An 18,476-nucleotide genomic window follows, 5' to 3' on the forward strand; every position below is an offset into this window, starting at 1 on the left:
GTTCGGATTGGAAGTGGCTTGAACGTTTGAAGAGCTTCCATAAAACCCTTGCTGTTGCGGTTGTTGCTGCTGAGCTCTGCTTGGGTCTAAGAAAGGCGGTGGTGTGAATTGCTGAGCTGTCGGTTGTACATACTGTTGTTGAGAAGAAGAATCTGGTCTTGAATACATCATCGTGTATGCTGAAGGATCAAACTGATTTGTTGTGGAAGGTCCGGTGTTTGAGATGAAAGCTGTTTGAAGCTTCGCGTGTTGAGAGGCTGGTTTTTCTCCACTGATACCTCCTGCAATCCCATAATACATCTCTGGATTTTGAGGAGTTAGTGTTCTTTTTGCTTTAAGCTTTTCTTCTACATCCTTGTTCTCCAATCTTTGAATTAACTCATAGACGGTGATTGTATCTAGAATACCATTTTCTTTAAGAATTTCAAGAAAACTGCTCCACTTTGCTGGTAAGCTATCAGCGAATCTCTTCACCATTTCTTGTGGAGTGGCAGTGACTCTAAAAGCAAACATCTCGCTCAACAAGTGATGGAACCTTGTAGATAACTCTGCCAAAGTCTCATTCTCCATACACGTGAATCCTTCAAACTCTTTCTTCAGTAATTCTTGCTTGATCTTTCTAGATTGAGCATTTCCTTCACATCGTAACGTGAGCATATCCCACAAGCTTTTAGTAGTCGTGCAGTAAACAAACTGGTGGTAAATGTCTCTGTGAAGAGCTTGTGTGAGAATCATGAATGCTTTCTTTTCTAACTCAAATTTCTTCTTATCATCATCAGACATAGTGCTGTAAGTTTCTGGATTAGATCCTGCAACTTCCAACTCATTTTCAAATGGGGTGAAGAAACACATCCATAGATCTTGACCTTACCCCTGAACATAAGTTCTCAGCCTTTCTTTCCACCATCCCCAATCATTGATGTGATTTAGCTTTGGCGGTTTTGTGCTTGTACCAGTTTCACTGTCGTTCTGCATCATTGCTTGAATGCTGCTGCTTTGATTTGTGACCAATGCCCATTGATTTGCAGTTATCATTGCAGCTTGAGGTGGGGCAATAGCCTGCATCTATGCAGTTTTGTTGAACTCTGACGCAGATTGCGTGGCTGATGATTGCGTAGCTGATGATTGTGGAGTCAAAGTTGTTGTAGTCCACGCGGATGGATCCCACTGACCATTTGTTCCCATTTTATAACAATTAATATATTAAGTGAAAATTGATTTAAAATTTGAAAAACAAGTTTTCCCCTTTTTTTAAAAATTTAATTTTCACAAACTATGTTAATATCTTGAATGAGAACAGACAGCCGAAAGATCCTTGATCGAAAGACCTGAAAAACACAAACTTGTTAAACTTAAACATACTGGAATCGAAAGATACTACTTGTTCGAAGGATCAACAGTGTTCGAAAGATCACTGTTGAATTTCGAAAAATGTTTTCGAAAGATTCTCCAAACGAAGGATCCTTATCTTTCGAATAAGAAACTGTAGATTGTAAGATATATCCTTCGGAAAGATTCCTTGGCTCGAAAGATAAATCACAGACTTCGAAGGATGTTCGAAGGATCAATATCTGTCGAACCTCCTTTGATCGAAAGATGATCTTTCGACTTCGAAGGATATCTTTCGATGTGAACTGACACAGCTGACACAAAGGTGACAGGTTGGTGAAAAAGGTGATTGGTTGGTAGACAACTTTCGGCAGAAAGGTATGTTCAGACCTTACCTTTTCACCAACTCAGATTTGACTAATAAAATATTGCCTAAAATAGAAGGTTCTTATCCAGAAACCGGTCACCGGAGTAAGCCGGAATTTTGGCCGGAAATTACCAAACCTTTTAAAACAAGATTTTAAGTTACCCAAACCTTCCTTTAACACACCCGGTTAGTTTAGAACACGTTTTTACGTCAAGAAATCCAAGAAAAACACTAAAAACGGGTGCTAAACCAAGTGAGTTTTGTCCAAACACTCCAAAGTCTTGTATAAACTCGGTTTTTAACAAGGAAAAGAGCCACGGCTCTGATACCACTTGTAGGTCCCCGGAGGTCGAGGTTAAACCTTATCCTTGTTATGTTTAACACACTAGCAAGTGCAGAATCCAAGCTAGAATGCAAACCGGTAGTTTATATGAGAACACAAGCTACAAAGAGAAAGATAGACACACGAGATATCAAAGTTTTCTCTTGTATTTCAGTGGACACGGTTACAGCCCTTGACCAAACTGAAAATACGCTCTCTACAAGACTAAGTTCACTCACACTTTGAGGTGAACACATTACATGACTATATATACCCATAACAGTTAGTCTGGTCGAAGGATCAGAAAGACTGACCGAAAGATTATCTATCGACCAGATACCTACCGAAGGATCCACATATACCTCGAAGGATGGTATATCCTTCGAGGTCCATCTGCATCCATCGAAGGTTATCTTTCGGGCTCATCGAAGGATATAAACAATCCTTCGATGACATCCTTCGACACAACAAACTTACAATCCATGTGTTAACTGTTTGGCCAAGTCAAACCAGGAGGATGGTTGACTTGGTCAAACTTACATCAAAACACATATTAACAACACAAGACGTAAACAAGACTAACAAAAGTCATCGTTTTATAACATTACAAAATACAAAGTACAGACACAAGTGCACCAACAAAAGTTGACGAAACGACCGAATTTCATCTCTAGCATCGTTGGTCTTTGCCATAGAATAGTATTCGTCCAAAAATGCTTGTTGCATTTGTTCCCAAGTTCGAATACTGTTGGCCGGAAGTGTGAGGAACCACTGTTTTGCCTTGTCTTTCAACGAAAATTGAAATAACCGAAGCTTAACTTCCTCTAGTGCGAAATTGTGCCCCCCAATAGTATCACAAATGGAAGAGAACTCCGTTAAATGTGTGTACGGCTCATCATTGGACCTCCCATTGAAGTGAGGAAGTATGTTGATGTAATGCGGTTTACAATCAAACATCCTCCTTTCGCATACTATCGGAGAATTATTCTCGGTCACTATCGGGCGGAAACGGTCATTTACTCCCCGTGGAGGTTGTTGACGACGTGGTGGACCATTAACTTCTTGATCGACCGGTCTTCGATTATCCCGTCTTTCACCTCTTCGATCCTCCCTTCGATTATCCCTTGGGTTACCACCTCCCACGAAACGAGGAATCCGGTTAGGGTTTGCATTGTTGTTATTGTTATAAAACCCATCATTCCGGTTCCGTTGGTTGTTGTTTCGTGGTTGACAGTTATTCCCATAACCATCATTTCTTCCACCTCCGTAATCGTATTCATCGTCTCCAACATAATTGGCATTTTGGTAGCCAAATTCCTCATCATCATACCTTCTAGCATTGTAAATGTTTCCCCTGTTCACGAAGCCCCAATCTTCATCATCATGAACCCGATCATCGTAGTACCCCCCATCGTCCGAATTTTCCGTATGAATGCTTACATGTTTCGGCGATTGATAACCGGGAACACTATACGGTTCATCATTGGGGATTGCATTCCTTAAATCGTCGATGTTGAAAAACGGGTCTTCATTTGCGGGATTGCCGCGATCACGGTTACCTCTACGATCGGAGTTGACATTCCGATCATCAAGGTTGATAGGTAACGATGCTTGTCGGTGAAGGGGTTGTTGTTGAGGTGTTCGTTGGGTGTTGTTGGTATTTTGGTTTCGGAAAGGTGGAGTGGGTGGTCTTGCGTTAGTGTTACCACCCGGTTGTTCTTGAGGTATAGGTTGGGTGTTTTGAGCGGGATAAAAAGTTCCTCGGGATTGGAATTGATTTGGGTTGGGTTGGGTTGAGGTTTTGGTTGAGATTGAAGTCTTGGTTGGAGTTGTGGTTTGCCATTGAATCGGTTTCAATGGTCGGTGTGAGTGGTGGTGTTTGGTTGGTTTGATTAGAAGCAAGAGTTGCTTCTAACCGGCTTGCTAGGTTCCTTCTTGCGAGTCTTTCGATTTCCGGTTCGTAGACTAAAGGTGAAGTCCTCCCGGAATTGCGTGTACGCATGCACTACCTGTAACCTGCACAAATAACACACCCCGCGTAACAAGGAAAAAGACAATACAAAAAGAAACCTAAACAAGTTAAACAGTTAATCACAAAAAAATTCAAACAATATCCAAACACAAAGCGCACGCACTCCCCGGCAACGGCGCCAAAATTTGATCGGAGTGTCGCGCTCTGATCAAAGATAATATTTATAAGCCCAAATTACCCTTAACAATGTGTTAGTGGTAGTAAGGGGTCGATCCACAAAGAGTATGTGGTTTGTGTATGGATTTGACTGAATTATAAAAACTTGTCACAATTATGAAGCTTGCCAGATATTTTTATATTTTTGTTTAGAAGAAAGATGTGAATTTGGACTACTGAAATTGAATTACTTAATTAACAACTACTACTTAACGATTGCAAGAATTTCTGGATACGAGAACAATGATATTAAAAGGGAATCACACCCGGTTTCGGTAATTATTAACCTAGGATTTCTACAAGTTCTAGTTTCAACTCAAATGCATTTGATTAACGGATTTAGTGTACCGTGACTTAGGTGCTACTAACTATCAACGCCCCGAAGAACGGACAAAAAGACACTTTGTATTCAACACAAGTAAATCCTAACAATGACAATGTACAATTACATATCACCGTTTCGCAAAGTCATAACTTTTAACATCGCTCGAAAATTTACGAATTCGTAACAAATGTAATACTATTGTCAAGAATTTCAAAAACCAAATACAAATCGTCACTAAGTTAAAACAAGAACAATTCGAAACCCTAGAATTAACAACTACCTACACCGGGGTGAAACCGAGATGATTAGCCGCTCATGGTTGATGCAACTTGATCACCGGATGTTTGGAATGCGAATGGAGTCATCTTGAAGCTTGATTGGATGATTGATGAATGATGAAGGTTGGTGATGGTGGAATGGTGAATGATTGGGTGAACTAGGGTTAGGAATCAAGATTGCCTTGAATGATGATGGATGATTCTTGATTCGGGTAGGAGATGTTGATAGATGGAATGGTAGGTGAATCCTTGGTGAATTAGGCTCCAAAGTCAAGATTCAAACTCCCCAAAAAAGTGTAACTCCCGTAATCCATCAAAGAAACCCCCTAAAAATCGATCTTGGCACTCAATCTCATAAAATTCGCGTTTGTGAAAACCAAAGCCCGTCGCCGACGGGCCTGACCCCGTCGCCGACGGGTCCCCAAAATTCGATATGCAGCCGACGGATTAATTGACTGGATACGGGACTTTTTGCTTACGGGCATTTCCTGAGCCCGTCGGGGACGGCCTATGCCCGTCGCCGACGGCTTGCCCTATTATGTTTTTCCAATTTTCGCTTCTTGAGTTCCTGGTTGACCCATAACGCATCCCGGTGCTCCGGTTTTCGACCCGATGACCCATAAAGCTCCCGAAAAGCTCCTTAAACTCCATCAAACCTGCACAACACATTATTGATTAAAAGTAGGCTATTCGAAACTAAAACTTACGTAAAAACGTTAAGTTAAACAATAACAAGCACCGGTTTACAACCACGCATCATTTAGTAAGGATGTGTTTGTGTATGATGGCTTTGAAGTTTTCGTTGTAGCATTTTGAAAACAGAGAAGTATCTCTACCTTTCAGTTCGTCGATCGAACGGTCGTTCGATCGGATAGCGATCCGATTGGCAGGACACTTAGTGAGAACAAGTTCACAGCAGGATTGTCACTCGATCGGATAGCAATCCGATCGGATAGCAATCCGACCGGATGGCAATCCGACAGGATGGCAATCCGTTAGAAACTGATGATCCTTGAAAATCATGAAAATGTTTAAGTGTCGAAGTTCCAAATGCCAGTTGATCGGATGGTCGTTCGATCGGATGTCAATCCGATCGAACGGCAATCCATTCGATTGAAAATGTTAAGTGTGGAAACTAAAGTGTAATCCGATCGGATAGCTGTTCGATCGGATGGCAATCCGATCAGACGACAATCCGTCCCAACGAACCTGATCGTCTTAAACTTGATTATTTTTGAAAGTTTTGCAGTTTGATAGAGACGGTATTACAACATGTTTGAACAACGGAACCTCGTCAAGTCCAAGTCGTCCGATCGAACAGGAATCACCCAAATCCGACTAGTCAACTGTTCTGGACGGTTGTTCATGTTTAACCCGAAATCGGTTGTCTATTTGAAATCAGACCTCAAACCGACACATCACTAGAGAAGAGTAGAAGGCCTGAATGACTCTGATTCTATCGGTTTTGAGTGAATTGAGTGTAAAAGAGTTGAAAGAAAGTTGGAAAAGTATCTTTCAATCCTCTTAACTTCGAAAATGTTTAGATCTATGCGAAAACATTGCTTAATCATGTGGAAATCCTTCAGATCTGGGTTGTTCTTGGTGGAATGAGACCAAAACTTGAAGTTCTTAAGAACTCCATGATGGCATCACCCTAGAACACCTCAAATCCACTGATTTCATGGTTAAAAGTTAAGATTCGAAGGTGAAAATGATGAAGAAGTGTGTGTAGATCATAGATGTACAAGATTTGAGTTGAAAACTTATAAGAATCGCGAGAAATCGAGAGAAAGATGGTCCGGAACGCTGCTGGTCGAATGAGGGAGCTGTCAACAGGGGGTATTTATAGGTTGCCAAAAAGGGAAAGGTGAGGTGCAGGTGTCAGATAGCATCTCGATCGGATAGCACCTCGATCGGATGGCAATCCGATCGGTCAGCAATCCGATAGGATGGCCATTCGATCAATTGGCCATTCGATCAAGTGGCTCCGATGGGTTGCGTTTTTGGTGTTTCGTTTTGCGTGTTGGGTTTTGCGATGCGTTTAAGCGAACGTAGATTGAGCGATGCGATAGATTAATAATAACTACACAAATACTATATCTAACATACAATCATCATAATTAACTTGCGTTTCGCGTTTGTGATTAGATTGCGATAGAGTTGCGATTGTGTCTCGATTAATCACCACAGAACATAAAGTAAACATGCACAAGTAACACATAAATAACAAACACACGTAAAACAATATCCAGAATGCATAATTCGAGTTGCGAATGCGATGAGATTAAACGATAAAGCGATAAAGCATGCGATAAACATCAATTAAACCTCGATTATTCACAGATACTCCACATAATACAACTAAAGCGATTAAAATAAAAAATTCAATTACAAGTCAATGAAGTCAAATCAGTAGTTAAGCAAGGAGTGACAGATCGCAATTAGCAATCTTTTCTTCCTTTGACTTTAACCTTGACTTTGACTTTGACTTTCGTAACACGGGGTGTTACAAGAAAAGTGTTATAGTGGGCTCGTTTTAAATTGAAAGTTCATTTAAAAAGTTGCAAAACCCATTAGAAAGCCCACCCTTGATTTTTATTTTAAAATTTTTATATAAAAGAAATTATATCCCAACCCTAAACCCCCTTGTGCGTACGAAAACCTCCACCCCTACCATATCTCAAAATTTGTGCCATCAAAACACCATTCCATCTTGTTTTGTTGCTTAGATCTTGCAATTGGTGTTTCCCTTGATCGATTCCAATACCCAAAAACAAATATCTACCTGCCCCCCCCCCAAAAAAAAAAATTCATTATATAAGTACAACAGCTAAACAAAAGCTTCACACACCACACATTCACTAAAAAACGCCACATCTTGTCTAAAACGCCATATAATTTAAAAAATGGTACATGTTATTGCATGGAGGTTTGAGAGGTCAGAGGACGTTTCGTCATTAAGTTCTCTGACAGAAGAAGGGTGAAAGTCAAAACAATCAAAGCCATACTTAGTTAAAACGCCAAAATATTTACTATGCTCCTGATCTAAAAAAACAATAAAAACGCCACATATTTGTTAAACGCCAAAACATGGAGAGGTGTTGTGAGACGCGTTTAAAAAAAGAATATAAAAGGACAAAAAAGTCCCTCCGCCCTTCACTATGTCGCATGACAAGTGTTACGCTAGGATCCGTTCTCACCGTTCTCACACTTTACGGCGTTTTCTCCTGATCTCGTACCTATATATATATATATTGTAACATTATTGTGGTGGATATACGTCATACAATTAAAATATAGCTCAAATGAGAACTAACGAATAAGGGAAAATAAGTACTTTATGAAACCAGTATTGTAAAAGTAACACACAAATAATAAGAAAAAAATAAGTCTTAAGCATAAAAGTTGAAAACTAAAAGTTCAAATGTGAACTACTTGGATCATGATGATCAATTTAGACATACGCATTATGCATCTTAATTATCTCATCTATATTATTATGCTATCATTCGGCGTCATCAAGAGGGATCCCAGGATTTATTTTTATCTCTTCTAGTTTGGCTGTAGCATCTTTTGGAGGGCGGATATCTTCTATCTTCTCTTTAACTCACACATCAGTAGTTGGGACAGGTTCGAGCACTGAAAAAAATCATGTTAACATTATAAATAATATATTTGATATTGAAGTATATTTAAAAAACAAAAACAATTAAGTTTTGAAACTTTGGGTTCTATATGTTGCGTATATGTTTTATTATTATAGGAAATCTAATTTCATTACTGATTAAATAATAAACATGCATGATTCTTTTTTCATATAAGAAAATCCAAAATTCTTTAAGTTTCACACACATACAAACTAAATTTAAAGTAGTATAAAAAGGGTCCTAATAAATCCACATGATATCATCTTATTTTAACATGGTTGATACGGGTCGTATAAGGTTATACGGCCCGTATAGAATAAAGTGAACCGACAAAGGCTGTGCCAGCAGCCTTTGTCAATTTACTTTATTCTATACGGGCTGTATAACCTTATACGGCCCGTATCAACCATGTTAGAATAAGATTATACAGTGGTCGTATATATATTATACGACTACGTTATACGGGTCGTATATACCTATACGGCCCGTATACAACGTTTATTTTAATGTTTTATTACTATTTGACGTGACGTATTATTCCTCGATTCACGTGCGAGTAGACGTAAGATTCAATGTTATATTCCTCGATTCTCATGCGAGTTATGTGATTAGACGTTAGATTCCTCGATATTCGTGTGAGTTATTTGATTCGACGTTAGATTCCTCGATTCGCATGTTAATCATTTGAAACGCTGTAATATTATATATAAACGATACTAATTTCATTCATTTTCATTCAACTTATATTCGTTTCTTCTATTTTTCCCTGTATTCAAATTACTTACGCTATAATGTCGGAATGGGGTAACTTTTTTAATGTGTTTGATAACGAGGGGAATCAAGGGAGTTATGATAACAATGAAGATAACAAAGCGGGCATGTTTGATCTGAATGCTCCGTTTGATCCCATTCTTGCGTCTGATGCAGGTCAGGATACTTGGGGTTTGGATGCCTTTCAGCCTAATTATGCTGGTTATTATCTATCGCAACACCCGGTTAATTTTGAAGCCCCTCCTGTTAGTGTTGGACCGCCGACTGATAGTTCTCATTCTCCTTCCATAAGTGATGGACCGCCGGAGGGTCCAAATGCTGACCAGGAACGTAGTGAGTTTCAAAACAAGCAGGTATAACATTTAATTATACGTTTATTTGTTGTACGTTAACTATTTTAGTGTTTTTACGTTTGATGTTGTTTTTATTAAAATCTTAGATTAGGGTTGCTCAACGGGTCGTGTTCGCGGGTTGGTGGGTTCAACCCGACCTGAACCTGAAAATTTTACATAAACCCGAACTCGACCCGAACCCGAAAATCGTATCATACATAAGAACCCGAACATGACCCGAAGTTTCATGGGTTGACCCGAACACGACCCATTAAACCCGATTTTTTTTATTTTTTACTGAAATTAATATATTAAAGTTAAAATTTACTTAAAAAACACAAATATATATATATATATATATAATATCATATTTAAATTATGAAATCTATGTTAATTTCTCTTTTTAACTTATACGCACTCCATTTAATTTATGACGTAAAATATATTGTAACGGGCCAACCCGCCAACCCGACCATGTTGACTCGAACTCGACCCGTTAACCCAAACGGGTTCGTAGGTTCAACCTAAAACTGACCCGAACCCGTTTATACTAAAACTAAACCGATGGGTTAATCATTTGAGTTAATCATTAATTGACACATATAAGTGTTTTCGTTAGAAATTCGCTAGCATGGATGAATTGGTAGAGTGGTGTAGAGACATTGGACGCGTAAATGGCTACGCCTTCATCACCAAACGCACCATCTACGATAAACAGGGCAGCGGTCAGCCGTTAAAAATTTGGCTTACGTGCGATTGTGCCGGCGAGTACAAATCAACAGCCACGGTCAGACGCAGCGGGACCAGGAAAACCGGTTGCAAGTTCCAACTGATCGGGGCATACAAAAAGAGGTTAGGTTATTGGGATCTAAGGGTTGAGGAAGTTAAACATAACCACGAACCATTTCTGTATCCAGAGGGTCATCCGTCCCTAATGAGGCTGACTCCATCGGAAGAGAGGACGGTGGAGCAAATGACGCATCAGAACATAAAACCTCACGACATTCTTGCTGCCATTAAAGAACAGAACCCCCATAATGTCTCAACAAGAAACACCATATACAATGCTCGGGCCAAATTGGGTCGAATGGAACAAGTCGGCGAGACTCCAATGCAGATACTTTTCGACCGGTTGGAGAAGGTTGGGTTTGTTTTTTACCATAGAACATCTCAAAACGGCGAATGGGTCGAGGATGTTTTCTTCATCCACCCGAAGTCGAACATGTTGTGGCGCGCCTTCCCGCATGTGTTGCTTATAGACTCCACCTACAAGACGAATCGGTACAAAATGCCGCTAGTCCAGATTATCGGTGTTACATCCACGTTGATGTCGTTTTGCATTGCTCATGCGTTCGTAAGCAACGAGAAACAGGAAAACTTCACATGGGTTCTACAGAGGTTGAAACACTCATTAGACAGTGTTATGGAACCCCGTGTAATAGTAACCGATAGAGATCGCGCCCTAATGAACGCATGTGCAACCGTGTTTCCCAAGGCTAAACATTCATTGTGTAGATGGCACATACAGCAAAACATATTCAAACATTGCAGGCAAAGCTTTCAAACAGATGATAGCTGGAGCAGGTTTCTTTACAAGTGGGGCGAGCTAATTAACTCAACGACCGATCATGACTACAACTACTGGTACGAGCGAATACGATAAAGGTTGCCACGCAAAAAAACCGACGGTAAGTTTTATATTATTTTTGTTTAATAATCGTATTTATTTGACTTGTCTTAACTGCACTTTACTTTGATTACAGAGATTATGGACTATTTGGATTCAATTTGGTTACAACCATATAGAGACCGGTTTGTTTCGTTCTGGAGCGACCAACATCTGAACTTCGGTCAACGTACAACGAACAGGGCAGAGGGTCAACATGCCCTTTTGAAGCAATACCTAGGCGACTCTAATTACACCCTGGAGAAAGTGGTACCACTTATTGATAAGCTCATAAGAAACCAGGTGACAGAAATCAAAGGCAGCATTGAAACAAGCAGGAGCCGAACATTGGTCAACATAACAAACCAATATTTAATCTCCTACGAAAGAAGGTTTCTCATACCTGCCTAGAGTTGATATCCGACGAATTAAATAAAATAGAAAAATTAAAGTTATATAACAGTACATGCGCGTGCCGTTTGTATACAAGCTCTGGGTTGCCGTGCGCATGTCGGTTGGAACCGTATACAACAAATGGTAATAGATTATTCGACCAACCACATTTTATAATCATAGCATTTCATCACGCAAAATCTTATTGACGTTTTATGTTGTTTGTTGATATGTTTCTTAGGTCAAATGATCCCGTTGGAGTTGATAGACCCTTTTTGGAGAAAGTCAAATTTGGACCCCATACTGAAACTGAGCGAGGTGGACTCTTTCGACTTAGACGACGAATTTGTGCTTCTCAAACAACATTTAAGTGCCCAGCCGAGAGAAGTCAAGAAAAACCTGCTTCAAAAGATGAAGGACTTGGTACAACTCAATAAGACGAAGCTCAAACAACCAGTTGTGCAAAAAAACACACAGGGTCGTCCAACTTTAAAAGCTCAGCAACAAAGGAATGATGATTCGTTTACGGAGCCTTCAAGACACAACTTGTTTACAACGCAGGGCGAGTATAGTGATTCACCCGTTGGGTTAGGCACACAAGAGTCAATCATCGAACCTTCCAGGCACAACTCGTTTGTCGAGTCACAAAGTTATTGTGCTGAAACACCTATGTTCTTCGGCGAGATTGCGAAAGGCGCTAAGAAATCGAAAACGAAAAAGAAGGTCGCAAAATCAAAGGACGAGCAACCAGACTTACCTTTGCTGCCTGTCGGACTAGTTAATATGTTCATGCACTTCAAAAAGTTCATTCCACCTTGCTTCTATCCACACCTCAGTCACATACAAAATGTGCAGGGTGGTGGTAATTATGGGTTTCGATCTATAGCGGTCGGCTTATCGCTTAAAGAGTGGGACTGGTCGTTCATACGGGCGCAACTTCATGATGAGTGCAACCGGTTCCACGAATTATGGAAAAGGATAAATGGACCTGGTTATCAAAATGTTCTGGATTCATTAGATTGGAATGGTATAAGCGGAGCACCTGAACATAAGTGGCTACAAATGCCTTTCACGGGGCTTCTGATAGCAAACCGATGGAATGTCGTTTGTCTCTTATTAAGTGACCTTGGTTGTGCTTCATTTTTTCCCATGTTCAGAACAGCCGAAGAAAGTATTCCGCATCGAACAGTCGCGCTTGTACATGTAAACAGGAACCATTTTATTCACGTCAGATTAGAAGGGGAATATCCAATGCCAACCCCATCAGGATACTGGCGACAATCGACATGGAATACGCCAGCAGAAAGTTGGTATCACTATTACAAGGAACGTATTGACCAATATAATAGGATCGTTGATGAATACAGGACCAGGGATTACGTGGATTTAGGTTCCCTATGAATATAAAATGTTATTTGCATGTTTTGACAATTTGTAATGATGAACATACACGTTATATAAATGTTTTGCCAACTTTTTGAAATTGAAAAAACGTTTAAACGAATCAATTTGCATGTTTTAACAATTTTTAATGATGAACATATGCGTTATATAAATGTTTTGCCAACTTGTTGAAATTGAATTTGAAAAAACGTTTAAACGAATCAACGTTAACACATACCGACTGTATCTTCGTCACTTCCGCATATAGTAATTTAAGAAAAATGAAAAATACTCAATTGTATACGGGCCGTATAAACGTATACGCCTCGTATACAGTGATCGTATATTAAGTATACAAGGGAATTAAAAGACATTAAATTATTGTATACGGGTCGTATACAATTATACGGCCCGTATACAAAGGAAAAAAAGATCATATAAGCTTTATACGACCTCATTTCCACCATACGGCCTCAATATTACATCAAAAATTCTCTCAGTTTTCTCTCGGATCATTCTTGGATAGCGTTCTTCGGCGTTTTTGGCGTTTTCTTCTCGTTCTTCCTACACGGTACGTTTCGTATAGTAAAATTTCAAATTCCGTAACATGTTAGATTATGGTCTTGTATAGTAAAGGATCGAATATCGTAGATAGGCGTAACGATTATGATTGTATAATTGAATTTGAAAAAAAAATTGAAACTGAAAATTGTAACTGATTATTTAAATGTATACGGTTGTATACATTTTATACGATTGTATACACTTGAATATTCAAATGTTATACGAGCATATACACTATATACGCTCGCATAGCAAATGAATATTCAAACTGTATACGATCGTATACACTATATACGCTCGTATAGTGTTTGAATATTCAACCTATATACGATCGTATACGGTATATACGGTCGTATACTGGTTAAATGTTCAAGCTGTATACGATCATAAACGTTGTATACGATCTTATGAACTTATATGTTATTCCCAATTTGTGATATTGTTTGCGTATCTGCGACGTATAATACGTGTGTATAAGAAACGTATATCTAAGGTGTATGTAGCGTATACGTGCGTATAATACTTGCGCGTACGATCGTATACTTCATGTTTACATATCGTGTACGAGATGTATAACACGTGATTATACGAAACCTATACTTGATGTGTACAAAGCGTATATGATATGTACAGAGCGTACATGAACGTATAGTGATTGCTAAGTGGTAATTGTTATTTTTACAGACGATATGGCTGAGTCATCAGCAGTTGGTGCGGCCCGTAGAGGTCGAGGTCAGGGTCAGGATCGGGGCCATGGACGTGGACGCGGACGGGGACGGGGACGGGGACGTGGACGTGGACAGGCGGAGGAGATTGTGCCCGATTTTACTGAGACGACGCAGTTTCTTAGAGATATCCCCCGAGGTACGGCTGCCTATAAGATTTTGGGCAGATTACGAGAGATGGTGCTGGATGCGCCTCGGACCATTGATATTCAGTTTTTGACCGATATTGGAGCGATCGATCGGGTCCGGGAGCTTATGCCAGTTAACTCCGCGTGGGACCGCTTATTTCATGCCGTCGCAGAGCGGGCCCACAGGGAGATTACTTTAGATTTTTTATCTACTTTTTCATTTACGGACACCCGGGGTGGGGGTTTTCAGCATTTTTTGACGACAGACGCCGTAGCTTTTACTATTTGCGGCAAGACTCAGAGGATGACACTTCCTCAGTTCGCCGTTGCCTTGGGTCTGTACTCACAGGAGTACTCAGTGTCCCAGGCATTTTATGATGCGCACATCACCACGTCCAATGACGTGTTGTGGCCTTGGTGGGGCACTATTGGGTTCGGGGAGGTCGCGAAACCGAACCAGCGATCCCTGAAGGCACGAGCGACTGATCTTTTCGACCCGTTACACCGATACCTACATCGGTGTATCGCCATGACGATCGCCGGTCGTCATGATAGCAGGGAATGGGTCACCCAAAATGACCTATTCTACTTGCACGACTTACTTACCGGCAGGGGGGCCAACTTGGCGTACAGGTTGGCCGCATATCTCGCCGAGTACGCTTTTAAGCGTACCTCTACCCACATCAGCTGTGGGGCCACCCGTCTGGCGAAGCATTTCTTTCGCCTCTTGTCCCCGCAGGTGGCAAGTGGTATGACTCTGACACTCCAGCTTGACAGGGTTGGGAGGGACAAAGCCCAATCGATGGGTTTGGCTCGCGAGGGAGAGGGAGGGCGGCTGGTTTGGGCGTATGGTGTGGGTGAGGGACCCCGTGGAGAGGGAGGCGAGGGGGAGGGAGGGCGAGGGAGAGGGAGGCGAGGGCGAGGGAGAGGGAGGCGAGGGCGAGGGAGAGGGAGGCGATCATACTGTCGATCGATCACAGGTAGCTGTGACGGATTTACAGGGTGATCGGCCGTACATTCGACGGAGCGTGAGACAGCGTGTGATGCCTGCACCAGGGGTGGAGGAGAGAGCCGTTCAGATGGAGGAGAGACTCGTTCAGATCGAGTCGAGACTCGGTCTGGTCGAGTCGGATGTAGCTGCAGTCAGAGGGGATTTAGCTGCAGTGAGAGGGGATGTACAGTGGATGGTCGAGGCGATTCTGGCTATGCATTCTGGCGCGTCCCTACCTCCACGAGCTGGCGCTGCACCACCACCACCGCCGTAGCTGCTTATTGTATTTTTTTTCTTATTTTACGTTTGAAACATTGTAAAACTTTATATTTTTATTTGTTTTAGATGTAAACATTCTAAATATTAATCTTATGTTTAGATGTTATGTTGTTTGTTTGATAACTGTTGTCGTAGTTTATCATAATCATATCACATATTTATCGTTTTACAAAGTGGAAACTTATTAAACATTATAAATACGTTTAACTACAAACTCATAACATAATCTGATATATACAACATTATTTTAAAATTTACAAAACTTATTAAACGATTTCCCGATTGCAACAAAAAATTAACTTTTCTATACATACATATTTATCGTTTTAAAAAGTGGAAACTTATTAAAAATAATAAATACGTTTAATTACAAACTCGTAACATAATCCGATATATACAACACTATTTTAAAATTTACAAAACTTATTAAACGGTTTCCCGATTGCAACAAAAAATTAACTTTTCTATACATACATATTTATCGTTTTAAAAAGTGGAAACTTATTAAAAATAATAAATACGTTTAATTACAAACTCGTAACATAATCCGATATATACAACACTATTTTAAATTTACAAAACTTATTAAACGGTTTCCCGATTGCAACAAAAAATTAACTTTTCTATACATACATATTTATCGTTTTAAAAAAGTGGAAACTTATTAAAAATAATAAATACGTTTAATAACAAACTCGTAACATAATCCGTATATACAACACTATTTTAAAATTTACAAAACTTATTAAACGGTTTCCCGATTACAACAAAAAATTAACTTTTCTATACATATTTATCGTTTTACAAAGTGGAAACTTATAAAACATAATAAATACGTTTAAGTGTTTAACTACAAACTCGTAACATAATCCGATATACACAACACTATTTTAAAATTTACAAAATTTATTAAACGGTTTCCCGATTACAACAAAAAATTAACTTTTCTATACGGGCCGTATAACATTATACGGCTCGTATACAGATTTCAAAACTAATAACCCTTATCAAACCTTCGAAACAAAATTATACAAATATTTATACGGCTCGTATATAACTATACGACCCGTATACATATAAAAACAAAAAAAACATTCCACCGCATTAAATTCTACGCATAAACATTCTATACAGCCCGTATACAAATAAGGGTGTGAAAATAAGATTATACGGGTGTGAAAATAGAACATCCTATAAAAATGCTTTTATTAGAATCTTTGACTTTTTTACTTTCAAACATTAGAATCTTTGACTTTTCAAAGACATGTTTTACTTTCAAACCAGTAAATAATTTTTTTTCCGTTTAAAATTGTTATCATCTTCATTAATTCGTTGTTGTGTGCAATGTTAAGAAGTTTTGATAATAAGAATTCAGATTATGCATTTTGGATGATTTGATATAAATACCTGGTACACATGAGACTAATAGTTATTAAAATGAACTAGTTAAAATATGATTGAAAAAAAAACAACGTTCAAAAAAATCTAAAAATTAAACTGCATGAAATCTGTTGCGTTTTTTAATTGACACCCGAGGTATCTTAAATTGAATTTTCAAATTTGTGCTTGAATCTGAGGTATCTTCAAGGACATCTTCTTTCTTGTTATCATTAGAACCGTCAAGATCAATAAATCGACCCCATTTCCATTCATAGAGTTTCTTGGATCTCTTTCTTAGAGTTTCAAACATCCGATCTTTAAAAAAAAGTGCAAAACATCAACACAAGTTAAAAAAGATGTAATAAACATTATTATTACCTCTTAACTAAATTTACAGTAATGATTCGACTTGTAGGATTAAACATTGCAATAAATAATTTAAACACTAGGATAAATTACATTTTTCGTCCTTTATGTTTGTATCGGATTGCAATGGATAGCCTTTAACTTCAATAATTACAGTCACAATTCTTTATTTGTAAAACTCGTTACATCTTAGGTCCTTTGACCCTAACCTGGTTAAACTTTTTAGTTAAATATGACATGTGTCTTGCACATGAGGGTAAATTAGTAATTTTACTAATATATTTAAATTAAACAAATAAACAAAACAAATCTCTTTGCCATCCTTAGGACCTCATTGTAAATCTGATTAATTCAGTTTTTGCAATTTACAGAGTAACAAATGAACTAGTAATCTAGGGTTTATAATTCCATTAAATTTAAATAATGTTATCTATCACGAGTAAACGCCAAACATGAATTCACAGCAACCACAAACTCCTTCAATAACTTTTCACTCCACAAATTCATCCTCAATATTACTGTTTCCGTTAAAATAACCTGCAATAGATAAACTTTCAAGTAGTCTGGACCACTCCTGCCACGGATGAGACGGTATATGTAAACAGTGCGTTTCAGGTGATTCTAAAGCTGCAACAGGTGAATTTCTGAGAAGTGGATTCGAATGTAAACAACGCGTTTGATTAGACACAAGCAATAGGGGTGTGCACGGTTCGGTTATTAGCATTATCCGTAACCGTAACCGAAGTCATCGGTTAATCGGTTCGGTTAATTCGGTTAATTTGTCGGTTTTCAGTTCGGTTCGGTTAATTTTCGGTTAATAACCAATTCAAACAAGGGCTATTTTTTGTTAGAAATACATGTAATGGAGGTATAAATATATGAAATATATATGTATAAATACATGAAATGGATGTATAAATAAATGAAATGGAGGTATAAATGCATGAATAGATGTTTAAATACATAAAATGGAGGTATAAATAAATGAAATGAAGGCATATATAAATGAAATAGAGATATTATTACATGAAATGAAAGTATA

This window comes from Helianthus annuus, chromosome 5, assembly GCF_002127325.2.
Source record: "Helianthus annuus cultivar XRQ/B chromosome 5, HanXRQr2.0-SUNRISE, whole genome shotgun sequence".
Lineage (NCBI taxonomy): Eukaryota > Viridiplantae > Streptophyta > Magnoliopsida > Asterales > Asteraceae > Helianthus > Helianthus annuus.